The sequence below is a fragment of the Papio anubis genome, chromosome 1, assembly GCF_008728515.1.
Source record: "Papio anubis isolate 15944 chromosome 1, Panubis1.0, whole genome shotgun sequence".
In the NCBI taxonomy this organism is placed as follows: domain Eukaryota; kingdom Metazoa; phylum Chordata; class Mammalia; order Primates; family Cercopithecidae; genus Papio; species Papio anubis.
Genome location: NC_044976.1, coordinates 142730273 through 142746175, shown reverse-complemented (window position 1 = coordinate 142746175; position 15903 = coordinate 142730273). Strand labels below are relative to the sequence as shown.

Genomic DNA, 15903 nt, shown 5'->3' with positions numbered 1-15903 from the left:
CCCTTCCTTCCCTTCCCTTCCCTTCCCTCCCTCCCTCCCTCCCTCCCTCCCTCCCTTCCTTCCTTCTTTCTTTTTGACACAGTCTCACTCTGTTACACGATGGGCAGACCCCAGGTACCTAAGAAATAATCAACAAATGTCAACGAATGTCAATTTCCTCATTTTCCTTCCTTCCTTCCTTTTCTTTTCTCTTCTGACAGAGTCTCACCCTTCCCTTTCCTTTCTTTTTTCCTTTCCTTTCCTTTTTCCTTTCCTTTTTCCTTTCCTTCCCTTTCTGACAGAGTCTCACTCTGTTACCCAGGCCAGAGTGCAGTGGGGTGATCTTGGCTCACTGCAACTTCTGCAGCCTTTCTTTCAGCGATTCTTCTGCCTCAGCCTCCTGCATAGCTGGGATTATAGGTGCCTTCCACCACGCCTGGCTAATTTTCGTAGTTTTAGTAGAGACGAGGTTTTACTCTTTTTGCCAGGCTGATCTTGAACTCTCGACCTCATGATCCACCTGCCTTGGCCTCCCAAAGTGCTGGGATTATAGGCATGAGCCACCGTGCCTGGCCCATTTCCCCATTTTCGTTGTGCTTTGTTTTTAACTATGACACTCAGGCAAAATCGTCTTAAAGACTCTAATGCCTATGTTTATTAGGTTAAATTGTAGATACATGTTTGGATATACATACTCTGCTTTATTAATCTGAAATAAGAATATTAGATGGGAAATGAAAACCATTTCCCATTCTCTGCACCTATAAGAAAAAACTTTTCTCCATGAACGAAATAAATTATTATATCTTTCAGCTCTCTGTAAAAAAAGACATATCTAGCATTACATATAATCATAATATCATACATTTTAAGTGTGGCATGGAAGTAATTTTGCAAACAAAGTCGTGAATAGTGGATCTAATTTATGGTCAAAGAAAGGTTAAAGCTGCATCCTAAGTAAACGTATAAGGGAAATATGGTTTGTCTTTATTGCTGCTCTTTCCTCCCTTCGCTTTGCCCTGTTCTGTCTTTAACTCCTTTCTGCTCCACCTTACCTGTCCAAAATGCTATTTATTAATGTCATCATTCACATTTAAATTTGGTGGCCTCCAAAGTTTCCTCACACTTGTGATCAGGACAAAGCCAACGATAATAGAATATATGCAGTCATGTGTTATTTAATGATGGAGAAAATCCTGTGAAATGCATTGTTAGGCGATTTCGTCCTCCTGCAAACATCATAAAGTGTACTTACACAAACCTAGATTATACAGTCTGCTACATACTTAGGCTGTATCGTATAGCCTATTGCTCTGAGTCTACAAACTTGTACAGCATGTTATAGCACTGAATACTTCAGGCAATTGTGACACAATAGTATTTGTGTATCTAAACATAGAAAGGGTACAGTAAAAATACAGTATTATGATCTTATGGGACCACTGTCTTATATGTGGTTAGTCAATGAATGAAATGTCCTTATTTGGTGCATGACAGTATTTGGATATGGCTTATCAGACATATGAATTGAAATATGTTCTGGCATTCTATGTGTGCAACTAGTGAATTTTGATGAGGATTCAGCTTGGGAAATCCTTTTGACCTGTTAGAGTACAGCACTGACAATCTATCCTGACTAATTGACTTTAGGTAGATTCATTCTTAGCCTATTCTTCCACTTTGTGCCAATTATATCTTGTATATATTTGTACCTCTGGGTACTTGGAGTGGGGATTTTTATAATCATGATTTTAAAAAATATATATATGATATATATAAAAAATATACATGTATACATACATCTTATATATATTTTATATGTATAGTACATATAAAGAAATCTTACAATGCATTAATAAAAAGATAACCAATTCAAAAATGGACAAGGAATTTGAATAGACATTTTTACAAAGATATACAAATAGCCAACATGTACATGAAAATATGTTCCATATCATTAGTCATTAAGCATATTAAAAACCACTATCAGATGCACTTCACACCTACTAGGAAGGCTATAATCAAGAGACAAACAATAAACTCCAAGGTTTGAGGAGGATGTGGAGAAATTTCAACTTCAATACATTGCAGTCGGGATTGTAAATGTTGCACCTGCTTTTGGAAAAGTTTGGCAAATCTTCAAAAAGTTAAACATAAGAGTTACCATATGACCCAACAATTCCATTCCTAGCAATATACCTAAGAGAACTGAAAACATATATACAACAAAAACTTGTACACGGATTTTCATTCCAGCATTCTTCATAATAACCAAAAAGTTAAAACAAACTTCCATCAACTGCTGAATGGATAAACAAAATATGATACATCCATATAATGGAATAAAATCCATAAAAAGAAATGTAGCACTAATACATGCTGCAATATGAATGGACTTTGAAAACATTATTAATATGGTTTGGCTGTGTCCCCACCCAAATTTCATCTTGAATTCCCACATGTTGTGGGAGGAACCCTTTGGGAGGTAATTGAATCATGGGGACAGGTCTTCCCGTGCCATTCTCATGATAGCAGATAGATCCCATGAGATCTGATGGTATTATAAGGTGGAGTGTCCCTGAACAAGCTCTCTCTTTTGCCTACTGCCATCCATGTAAGACGTGACTGCTCCTCCTTGCCTTCTGCCATGATTGTGAGGCTTCCCCAGTCACTTGGAATTATAACTCCATAAAACCTCTTTCTTTTTTAAATTGTCCAGTCTCAGGTATGTCTTTATCAGCAGCATGAAAACCGACTAATGCTGTAAATTGGTACCAGTAGAGTGGGGCACTGCTGAAAAGATAACAAAAAATGTGGAAGCGACTTTGGAACTGGGTAACAGGCAGAGGTTGGAACAGTTTGGAGGGCTCAGAAGAAGAAAGAAAAATGTGGGAAAGTTTAGAACACCCTGGAGACTTGTTGAATGGCTTTGACCAAAACATTGCTAATGATATGGACAATGAAATCTAAGCTGAGATGGTCTCAGATGGAGGTGAGGAACTTGTTGGGAACTGGAGCAAAGGTGACTCTTCTTATGTTTTAGCAAAGAAACTGGTGGCATTTTCCCTTGACCTAGAGATTTGTGGAACCTTGAACTTGAGAGAGATGATTTAGGGTATCTGGCAGAAAAACTTTCCAAGCAGTAAAGCATTCAAGAGGTGACTGGGGTGCTCTTAAAGGCATTCAGTTTTATAAGGGAAGGAGAGCATAAAAGTTTGGAAAATTTGTATCCCAACAATGTGATAGAAAAGAAAATCCCATTTTCTGAGGAGAAATTCAAGCTTGCTACAGAAATTTACATAAGTAAGAAGGAGCCAAATGTTAATCCCCAAGACAATGGGGGAAATGTCTCCAGGCATGACAGAGGTCTTCATGGCAGCCTCTCCCATCACAGGCCCAGTAGCCTAGGTGGAAAGAATGGTTTCATGGGCTCGGCCCGGGGTCCCCATGCTGTGTGCAGCCTAGGGACTTGGTGCTCTTTGTCTCAGCTGCTCCAGCCATGGCTGAAAAGGCCAATATAGAGCTTGGGCTGTGGCTTCAGAGCATGCAAGCCTTAAGCCTTGGCAGCTTCCATGTGGTGTTGAGCCTTCCAATGCACAGAAGTCAAGAATTGGGGTTTAGGAACCTCATCCTAGATTTCAGAGGATGTATGGAAATGCCTGGATGTTCAGACAGAAGTTTGCTGCAGGGGAGGGGCCCTCATGGAGAACCTCTGCTAGGGCAGTGCAGAAGGGAAATGTGGGGTTGCAGTCCCAACACAGAGTCCAGACTAGAGTACCACCTAGTGGAGCTATGAAAAGAGGGCCACCGTCCTCCAGACCCCAGAATGGTAGATTCACCAACAGCTTCCACCGTGCACCTGGAAAAGCCACAGACACTCAATGCCAGCTTGTGAAAGTAGCCAGGAAGCAGGCTGTAGCCTGCAAAGCCACAAAGGTGGAGCTGCCCAAGACCATGGGAACCCACCTTTTGCATCAGCATGACCTGGATGTGAGACATGGAGTCAAAGGAGATCATTTTGGCACTTTAAGATTTGACTGCCCTGCTGGATTTTGGACTGGAATGGGGCCTGTAGTCCCTTAGTTTTGGCCAATTTCTCCCATTTGGAATGGCTGTATTTACCCAATGCCTGTACCCCCATTGCATATAGGAAGTAACTATCTTGCTTTTGATTTTACAGACTCGTAGCCAGAAGGGACTTGCCTTGTCTCAGATGAGATTTTGGACTATGGACTTTTAAGTGAATGCTAAAATGAGTTAAGACTTTTGGGGACTGTTGGAAAGGCATGTTTTGAAATGTGAGGACATGAGATTTGGAGGGGTCAAGTGTGGAATGATATGGTTAGACTATGTCCCCACCCAAATCTCATCTTGAATTCCCATATATTGTGGGATGGATCCAGTGGGAGGTAACTGAATCATGGAGGCAGATCTTTCCTGTGCTGTTCTCATAATAGCAAATGAGTCTCATGAGATCTGATGGTATTATAAGGGGGAGTTTCCCTAAACAAGCTCTGTCTTTTTGCCTGTTGCCATCCATGTAAGGCATGACTTGCTCCTCCTTGCTTTCTACCATGATGGCAAGGCCTACCCAGCCACTTGGAACTGCAAGTTCATTAAACCTCTTTCTTCTTTAAATTGCCCAGTCTCGGGTATGTCTTCATCAGAAATTTGAAAACTCACTAATACAATTATACTAAACGAAAAAAGCCATACATAGAAGGCCAAATAATGTATAATTCCATTGATACGAGAAAAATATATACAGAAAGAAAGTAGATTAGTAGTTGCTAAGAGATGAGGGGAGAGGGTGTTGGAGTGTGACTGCTAATGAGTATAGAATTTTCGTAGAGGTACTGGAATTAGTAATGATCATTGCACAACTTTGTAAATATGCTTAAAACCAAAGCAATGTACACATTTTATGATATGTGAATTAAGAATTTTATTTTATTTCAATAGCTTTTAATGTATAAGTGGTTTTTGGTTACAGGGATGAATTATGTAGTGGTGAATTCTGAGATTTTAGTGCACCTGTCACCTGAGCAGTGTACACTGTACCCAATATGTAGTTTTTTTACCCCTTGCCCAAATCCCACCTTCCCCCTTCCAAGTCTCCGAAGTCCATTTTATCACTCTTATGGCTTTGCATACACATAGCTTAGCTCCCATTTATAAGTAAGAATATACGATATTTTGTTTTCCATTCCTGAGTTATTTGAGTTACTTCACTTTGAATCTTTGAATAATGGCCTCCAGCTCCATCCAAGTTGTTGCAAAAGACATGTTCATTCATTTTTATGGCTGAGTAGTGTGTGTATATATATATACACACATATATGTGTGTGTGTGTGTGTATATATATATATATATATCTCACATTTGCTTTATCCACTCATTGGTCAATGGCATTTAGGTTGGTTCCATATCTGTGCAATTGCAAATTGGGATGCAATAAACATGTGTGTCCATGTGTCTTTTTCATATAGTGGCTTCTTATCCTTTGGGTAGATACCCAGTAGTGGGATTGCTGGATGAATGGTAGATCTAATGTTAGTTCTTTTAGGAATTTCCCTGCTGCTTTCCATAAAAGTTGTAGTAATTTACGTTCCCACTAGCAGTGTGTAAGATCACAATTTTTTAAAGCATTTGAAAAAAATACTAGTTGCCATTTCCATGTCTCAACCCATCTAGACCAAAACTAGCAATTCCCTCTTCAACCAGGTTTGATTCAATGCAAAAAAAAGGATTCAATTGAGTGATATATTTATCTGTTGTTGTATCTAGAAATGCCTTGTGTACCTAGTAGGTCAAAATGCTTCCCAGAAAAACTTTCTGGATACAATCTGAATAGTACATACCAATGTACACAATCACCATTTTCCAATTTAACAGTCACCTTTCTAGGTATACAACCCTTTACTCTTCCTTGAATTACTCCTTCTGATTTTTCTTCTATAAAAATGAGACATATCATGTGTCTTTTCATTTTTATTTGATTGTCTATTGCCTATCTTCCTGTTTAGAGTTTAAGTCCCACAGGACAGGAAAGCTGGTTTTGTTCCTTGCTGTTTTCCTATCACCTAGAACAATACTTGGCGCAGGGCAAGGGAGGCACCAAAGAAAAACTCATTAAGTAAGAAAAATTTGAGCATGTGCTTTTCCTCAGTGGGAGATGGGAAGGAATAAAAATAATAGAGTTATCCAACAATTAAAGCCAAGAGTGTCAAGTTCTCCCCTAAGCCCTCTCATTTCTGATGGGGACTTGCACATATTCCTGTGGCCTCTGAAACTGAGCTCTTATACATGCCTGGCCCTATGTGCTCTAAATGTCAGTGTTCCAACCTCCATCTTCTGCTTTCTGTATCCACTTCACTCAAAGATCTCGTCAAGTGTTTCCGAAAACCTAGAAATATAACCCTTATTCCCAATTGAAATGTATGCTGGATAGTTTGGCTTGGGAATCTAGGCTATAACCTGGAAATAAATTCTGATTATGAGTGCTGTAGTGACTAAATCAAAGGCTAAAGGTCTTTCTCTTATCTACTGCTGTTCATTCCAAACGTATATTTTGGCCAAACCAAATATTCTAGGGATATGCAAGTCACAGCCTGTGGCCTCAGGAAAACTAGTCATAGAGAGCTCTAAAAAAAAAGAAATCTGTCACTTCATTTCTGAGGGTGTACTTATTTTCCCTGTGTTTGACCGTAAGATTTATTTTTAATTATCACATTGTATAGGCCTATGTTGAACTATTTCAAATAATTCCATTCATTTATAGCTGCTTTCCTGTATTTCTGCTGACATTATATATTGGATAAACCTATTTAATTGTCTTTCAGACAATAGGCTTAAAGTACTAGATAACATTCATATTTAAAAATGAATTATTCAACCATTTCTAATGTACCATATCTGATTCTATCACTAGAATCTAACAATTTGAAACCCTGATATGGTTATTAGGGCCCCTAAGGTACTAAGAGGAATTACTACTCCCCACCTTTACATAAGCTCTTTGTAGATTGAATATGCAGAGCTCTTTGATGCCTTAGTTTTATTTAAGCCTCCATTTCAGGATGATTTCAACTGAATACAAATATCTGGGCTGGGGGGGAGTGTGGAAAGACTATGTGCCTTAATCCCAAATACCCCTAGTGATGGCCTTGATGACAACACACATCGGGATGCTTTGAATCATCCTGATGATTGATTTGATTTTTCCACTCCTCACCTAGACTTTTGGCATTGCCTAGACAGAGCTATAGCACTTTGGGCTGTAGTCAGCCACTTGCTTCCAGCTGCATGTTTTGTTCCACACTCTGCTTCACCTTTCTTTTTGGCTACACTCACCCTTGACTCCATATGTTTTTCTCCATGTGTCATCCCAGCCTAACTGAGCACAAAGTCTCTAGCTGTTCCCTGTCCAAGACACACATCTTCCTTGAATCTCGCTCAGTAACAAGTCAGTGTGTTTAATCAATCCTTTATAGTTTTACAAGATGTAGCAATGGGTAAAATTGATGTGGTTAGAAAACCCCATCCTCCTAGTTCAGAAATCAATAAGCCTTTACTCTGTGTTTCCTTTATGTTTAGCATGCAACCAGATCTGGAGAACCTAAATTAGGAATTTCCACTCTCTAATCTTACGTCTGACCAGGGCAAACTAACTGTGGAAGAAATCAATTCCATTTAGCAAATGCCGTATTTCTTGAGAGGCAGAGTGCTAAGATGCCTCAGGGATTACAAAGATAAATAGCATACATTCCATATGCTCAGACCATTTTCACAATACATAGAAGTAAGATTGTAAATTATGAAACTGTGGGATTAAAGAAATGTTGATGCCAAATTTGAACTGATGAGAAATCCAATTTATGTAATTCTTGCAAAATAGCATAATTTGAAAACATAGTTAATTGCAAACTGTGTTTATGTTATTGTCATCACCCACCCCACTAGGAAAATGAAACACAAACTCTCCTTTGTCAATATTAGGAGAACCATTATTGATTACTTTTTGCATCAGAATTTCTGCAAGTAAGTCTTGGTTTTAGAATCTAAGCAAGCACTGTTATTATCATTTCTAATCTTGTTTTTCATATCCTTGCACAATGTTACTCAAGCTCACTAAACGGTGTTACTAAAGTTAGTGCTGAGAAAAAAAGAGTAAAGTTAATAACTCTGGAATAGACATATGTTGTGGTAAAGCACTATGATGGAATGCAAACCACCACCAATACTAATGTAGGAAAGAGTCCTCAGCAAAATAATAAAGAAAATGTAAAAAGCAATTTCAAAGCAAATATATACTAAATATATACTAAAGAATTAGAAATTTGTAAGTTCCAAAAATGCATTCCCCCTTTGGGAAAATTTGTTTTGAATTATTTGAGTTTTAAGTTATGCAAAGTATCCAGGAATAACACTTCTCTCATATGAAAAGCAAGTGCCCTGCACTTAAATTTTATTTCCCACAGCTTTACCTTACAATCCCTGCAGTTTAGTTAGAAAAGTCTCTTTATTATTCCACACATCCTCTGCCAAGGAAACCAGTATTATTCCTTTCACTATTTTATTATGCTCTTCTTCCTGTTTTAAATATCTTCACTCTTCCTACCCACTAATCCAAATATATGGCCTAGTTTCAAAGGCCCACTCAAGCGCCACTTCATCTGCAAAGCTGTACCTGACTTAGTAGAGTCACAGGATTTTATACTTGGAATAGCTCTTAGAGATTATCTAGTTCAAATATTTTCCAACTGTGCAACATAGAGACACTTAGAAGGCTTTTGAAAAAGAAGTAGAAATGGGAAGGGAAGTAAAGTGGGCAACAGAGTTCTGGAGCTCTCACCTACTTTAATCCAGCACTGCTTTCATCATTTTAATTATTTACCTTTCCCAGAAAGACATTATTTGAACAAAAGTTTCCAGAGCTTTAGATCATAAAAATTCACAGTTCAACATGATGAATGAAGAAACTAAGGCTGAGTTGAATATTTTATCCTGATTACAAACAATCTAGCAAACTAAGCTAAAACCCTAGGATCTCTGGACTGCCAGCCCAGCTACACTGATCTCCCTATTTTGGTTATCACCAAAATACTTACAATTTCCCATTTATGATTCTATAGTGTCTTTTGTTATTTACACGTCTGTGTCTTGTCTAATACACTAAGTGTGGCTGTTCCATGGCTGGGTGTAATTTACGCTCTTCCACTCTTCTCTGAGCAGAGAACTGGGTTCACAGTATGATTGCTGACTTTTCTTCTCAGGATAGACATTCTTGATTCGTATACAAAATTAGACAAGCCAGTACTTAGACAATCAACTCCATGTATTGACTGAAATAACATAAACTGCATCCTTCACAGAAACTATTTATTAATGTTGACATTAATGGTAGTCAGTACAGCTACATTTTTCATAAAAATTAATATTTCTGCCTCATTTGTACTCTTTCCCTCATGTATACAAATCTAGGCTTAATCAATTAAACTCCTTGCTCTAAATGACACCTGGTTTTTAACCCTTTAATCTCATTTTTGGGTAGCTGTCACTATTGCAACAGACATTCTGACAAGAAAAACTAGCCCTTTATTATTATTTTTTAAAAATCCCTAATTCTTGAATCTTTGTAAGTTCTTCCTGCAGCTGCTTCTTTCTTCTGATACATTTCTTGTAAGGGTACACTGCACTTGCTATCTTTGTTCCCTCCCCTCCCAGCTCCATCTTTGTGTACTACATAATCTATTTCTTAAAAGTGGTAATGTCAACCATTGTGGAAGACAGTATGGCAATTCCTCAAAGGTCTAGAATCAAAAATACCATTTGACCCAGCAATCCCATTACTGAGTATATACCCAAAGGAATATAAACCATTCTATTACAAAGATACATGCACATGTGTGTTCACTGCAGCACTGTTCACAATAGCAAACACATGAAATCAACCCAAATGCCCATCAATGATACACTAGATAAAGAAAATGTGGTACAGCTACATCACGGAATACTATGAAGCCATAAAAAGGAATGAGATCATTTCCTTTGCAGGGACATGGATGGAGCTGGAAGCCATTATCTTCAGCAAACAAATAAAGGAACAGAAAAACCAAACACCGCATGTTCTCACTCATAAGTGGGAGCTGAACAATGAGATCACATGGACACAGGGAGGGGAACAACACATACTGGGGCCTGCTGGGGGAAAGTGGGAGGAAGAGCATTAGGAAAAATAGCTAATGCATGCTGGGCTTAATACCTAGGTGGTAGGTTAATAGGTGCAGCAAACCACCATGGCACATGTATACCTATGAAACAAACCTGCACATCCTGCACCTGCACATGTACCCCAGAACTTAAAACAAGTGGTAATGATCTTTTATTTGTAATTTAAATTAACTTTTAATACACTATCTTTTCTATTCCCCTATGCTTTCTTTATTTCATTCACTCCCATAAATATTTGATTGTCAAATCTACTTTTCTAGGAGTGTCTTCTCATCAACCCTTTTGGACTAGGGCGAGAGAAGTTCCCTTCTAGACTCCAAGCTTTAGACACCTGCTCTATCTCCCATCCTCCCCTTCCAGGGCTAGTTGTCTCCCAGCCCACATCCTCTCTTCTGATTCAGATGCTGGGTACCTGGGACCACCATAATTCCTATTCACATTCTCTATCTCGTTGAATCTACTTCCAGGGCCGAGTGGCTTCTTGACTTCAGGACTATACTTCTAAACCTCCAGTGTATCCCAAGATCCAAGTGGTGACTAAGGAGTGGTTGTCTGTGAGAAGTGGGGATGAAGTGGAGGTATTATCATGTTCACATTCCTTCCCTGCCCCTATCCCTGCCCCATTTTCTAAAGAATAGAAAACAAATTTCTTCTCATAGTTTCAAGATCTTCACAATGGCTTCGCATAGCTCCTAAGCCTGGGATTTCCCATGACTGACCCTGAGGCCTGTGCATGGATAGGGCTAGTGGGAAGGGGGGTAAAGTGGGAGGAGAAGAGGTCCTTTCTGAGTTACTGCCACCATATTTTATCATGGAACTGTAATTCAAACTTGGTCTTTGAGGTTGATATGAAAGCATATTTGTCATGGTAGGAGGTTAGATATTTTATTTAACAGTTTGTGGCTTGATTTATAACTTTTAAATATTTAACATATGGTACACAGTCCTCCATTTGCAGTCTTGCCTTAGGACCTACAAATCTTAGAGAAAGAGCTGGGTCTTTTCTCTCTGAGGCCAGATTAATTTCTGAGTTCCTACTGGTCTTCTCTTTAAGGGTGCCTCATTTGCATATCTAACTTAAAATATCAAAAGCTGAGTTGATATTCTCCTCCTCATCTTAAACCTACTCGCCTATGTTTGTCTTCTCTTAGTTAACGCCATCACTATCCACTCAGTCCCTAGCTATAGGTCTTGGAGTCATTCTTAACTTTTCTCTTCCCCAAACCTCAGTATTTAATCAGAGATAAAATATACTCTATGTCTGAAATATCTTGAGTCCATCTTCTCCTTTCAAGTCCCATCTGTCAGCTGATTCATTTTAATAGCCATTTTACTAGCCTCTTCCTTCCCCTCCTTAATTCACTATCCACATTTCCACCAGAATTATGATGTTCACATTCCTCTCCTATACCTGATCCCTGCCCCATTTTCTATAGAAAACACATTCCTATTCATAGTTTCAAAGTCTTCACAATGTGACTAGAGCCTACCCCGACAATCATGCTTACTTCCCATATTCTTATCTCTTCTTTTTCACACTCATCTACACAGCCATACATGCATGCACTATAATCTACATGACACAGACTTATTTGATACTTGTTAATCTCAGACTATTTGAACATTTATAAACTTGTCATAAACATTCACATGCATATACTTTTACCTAAGCCACTGCTTCTATTTGGACCATTCTTTCCTTATTTACACTTCTGTAAAAACGTGATTAACTATACTATTGTCATTTACTCTGTGAAAGTCTTCCACAATTACTCCACCAAAATCACTGTCTTCCGTGATTACTTAACATTTGTTTATGCCAGTATTATTCTACTTAAAAATGTTGGCCCATAGTCATGTTATAAATGAATGCCTCTCTAGCCCTTAAATATAAATTTATTATATGCAGGGACTAATCTCTACTCATTTTGTATATTACTTGTGACTTGTGTATTTTCCCAGAGTAGTGCAATGTAAATGTTTGTTTAATTTCTGAGCGAAATTTTAAAAGAGATCAGTTTTAATTAAAAAAAAAAAAAAAAGAAAAAGAAAAAAAGAAACCATACAATGTATTTCCTTAAAGGGGGCTATCAGGATTTCTTTGTTCTATTCTAGCCCACTCTGCAACCTTCATTTACTTTATCATAGAATTCTAAGATTTCTCTCTCCAAAATGGGTTTAACATCCCGTCTAAAAGCTGTAGTGGTATGTCTGCAAAACCTGTCAAGAAGCCCTGATGAAAGGCAGTGCAGAATTACAAGCATTATTACAAAGACAGGTGTGGTGTTCAATTCAAAACCAGCCACCTGTGCATCCTCCGTTTTCAGAGATGATTCGCACATGTTCATCACAGGTTCCCCAAGTCACTTATTGCCCGTGCACTCCTTAGAGGGAGACCATCTGGAATTGCAGAGTTTTCTAGCAGAGTTTTCTCTCCTTAAGCTCTTTTAATTTTTCAATCACGTTCCCTGACATAAGACGGGTTCATTTTCTGTTTATAGTATGTCTCACGGGCAGTTTATGGATCTGTTTCTGGCATTTTCCCTCCAATCATCTTGGGAATCACAGCATGAAGTTGGTGGGCAGTGGGGTAGGTGGAATCCAGGTTAGACTATTTAATTTTCAGTTACGGGAATTCTGTATTCTTTTGGGTTTTGGAACTGGTAATGCCAAAATGCTGCTTCTTTACTCAGTATACAGGCAAAGGCAAATCACTTAAGTCTACCAAACATAATAGTGACAGTATTAACAAATTACTTGACAGTTCAGAAGTGATTTTCATGTATATCATCTAATTTAATTCTCATTACAATCCTGTGAAGTACATTTCGTGTTTCATAGATAAAAAAAAAAAAACAATAGTTCACATGTTTTTTTTCTTTTGCAAGATCACAGAAATAATAAGAGCTAGGAAGTAAGTTTTCTGAATCTACATCCCATGATCTTTAGTAGAGTATAACATATAGGGAATAGCCAAGTAATGAAGAAACAAATACCAGCTATATTTCAGATAAGCAATATATTATTTACAGAATTAAGAGTTATCTATAACATAGTAAAGTCTCATTCATACGTAATAACGTGTGCTTGTAAAAACATAAAGTTCCATTAGAAAAAGGGTCAAAATTGTAATATTGTAAGACAGTTTTAGTACTAGTAAATATGGTGTGTAGGATAAACTAAAAAGTAAATGTACAATAACTAAAATACCAGTGAGATTATGCTGGGTCAAATCCAAAGCCAGCACAGCACTGGCTCTCTTGCCTAAGGTCCATGGTGACCACTCCTTGGCTATTGCCAAAGTTCATTCAATGCCTAAGCACTCTTTATTCAGCTGGTGGCAAATTCAGCCAGGCTTGTGTTTTTCCCTTCAGGATGACGAGCTTCCCCTAGCCCAGGGCAGGTCCTAAAATGTCATCTGGGAGCCAGGGCCTGGAATCAGGATCCTTAGGAATTTACTTGGTGCTGTATTCTACTATGGCTGAGTTGGCAATCAAGTGCAAGGTTAAGCCCTTTACTTCCTTCGTTCTCCTTTTCTCAAGCAGATGGATGATCTCCCTGTGGTCACCCACGCCTCAGGCCTGAGGCAAGTACTGAGACAAGTACTGTCTGGCTATCACCAATGTCCACTCAAGGCCCAGTGGCTGCTCAGTCAGCTTACGGTAAATGCTGCCAGTCCTGTGTTTCTGTCTTCAAAGAAGTGGGCTCCCCTCCGGCCCAGGGTGGGTTCAAAAATGCCATCCAGGAGGCAAGGCCTGGAACAAAAGAAGCCCGTTGTTTTTTTGTTTGTTTGTTTGTTTACTGACCTGATACCCAAACTGCAAGACAAACTCGTCTTTACTCTTCCCTCTCCTTTCCTGAAGCAGGAGTCTCTCTGCATGGCCACCACAGCTGGGAATATACTAGGTCACACCTGAAGCCAACATGGCATTGGGTATCACCCAAGGCCTGTGGTGAGTACTGCCTGGTTACCACCCATGTTTTTTCAAGGCTCAAATGCTGTTTAGTCAGCAGGTGATGTATCCTGCAAGTACAGGGTCTTTCCCTTCAATGCAGCGGTTCCTTTCTGGCCCAGGGTGTGTCTAGAAATGTCATTTGGAAGTTAGCGCCTAAAATAGGGGCCTCAGGAATTTGTCCAATGCCCTATTCTACTGTAGCTGAGCTGATATCCAAGTTGCAAGACAATGTCCTCTTTACTCTCTTCCCTCTTCTTTCTTCAAGTGGAAAGAAGGAGCTGTGAGCTGCGCTTCCTGGGGTTGTAGGAGGGTGACACAAGCACTCCCTTAGCCACCCTCGCTGGTGTCTCACTAGGTTGTGTGCATCCCAAGTTCACTGGCTCTGAGCCAAGCACAGCACCAAAACTTGCACAGGAATTGCAGTCATTGTGGCCTAGATTGCTTTTCAAGTTTATTTAGTACCCCAGAGAGCGTTAGCCTGTAGTGGTGGTAATAGCAGGAACTCAGGTTCCAAACGTTGGCATGGATTATTTTCTTTTGGCTAGGGCTAGTCTAAATGTTCTCTCTGTGGTTGCTGGTTGAGTTCTCCATGTGTTGCTTTCCATGGTGGCAGGCAGTACTGAATTCCAATGCAAAGTCCCACAATCACTGAGCTCTCTCTACTGCAAGCACACATACTCTCTCTCCATTCCATGTAGCTGCTGCTGATGGATGGAGTTGGGGTGGTGTTGGCCATTCGAGATTGTCTTTCCTACCCTCTTCAGTGCCTCTTTCCTTGATAATATGTCAAAATTACGTACAATGATCACTCATCTGATTTTTCTTTCTTATGAAGATGTTTTCTTGTGCAGATAGTTGTTTAATTTGGTGTTCCTGTGGGGAAGACAACTGCTGGAGGGACCCATTCGGCCATCTGGCTCCACCTCCTCCCCAGGGTTTTGTTTTAGCAATGACTATATTACTTTTATTTCTAATAGTTCCATTTTGTTCTTTAGTGTTTTTGCTCTGTCATTACATTAGGTTATTATTTCCTCTTCAAATATTTTGATAACTTTATACTTTGTTAAATAACTATGAACACACTTATTAATCTCTTCCAAATTGTTCTATTATCACTGTTTTTAGCATGTGATTTTCATGCTTTTCTCTGTCTAATCTCTCTCTCAAAATTGTGTCTCTGTAAAAAAAATGTGTGTGTCTGTATATGGATACATATGACATATTATCTTTAGTTGGTGACTGCTTTCCTCTGTTAATTCTCTGTACAGATTGTGTCTTTGTAAAAAATAAATAAGTTGTATATGCACAAAGAGAGATCACTTTCAGTGGGTGATTTACTTTTTCCTTTGTGTGTCCCATACATCCAGGGATGCAGAATTTTCTTTACAGGGTTATTGAGGTTTTATTGCTTATGCCTCAGTACAGAAGATTCCCCTGGTATCAGACCAGTTTTTAAAAATGAATTTCAAAGCTTATTATTCCTGCTTTATGTATTACTACAAATTTTGACCACATACTTTTGGTGCAGCTTGGGTTCTTGACTTTTCTCTCAGGAGATGATTTATAGCTACTTCCAGAGCCTGGGAAGCCAGTAAGATTGTTTTTGCATTTAGCTAGGGCTGTCTTCAAAATCTTCAAAGATATTTTTTCTAATCCCCTATCCTGGAGAGACTCAAGGCTGCATCTGACAGTCTTATGAACTGCTAGAGTATCACGTCAAGGTTCCTTTTGGAAC

General features: G+C 38.9%; 1 long non-coding RNA gene across 1 annotated transcript in view; it reads right to left on the bottom strand.

The window, feature by feature from the left end:
* Positions 1-15903, bottom strand: part of LOC116270512 — a 209179-nt gene that overhangs the window by 106048 nt on the left and 87228 nt on the right. The gene's annotated exons all lie outside the window — the stretch shown is intronic.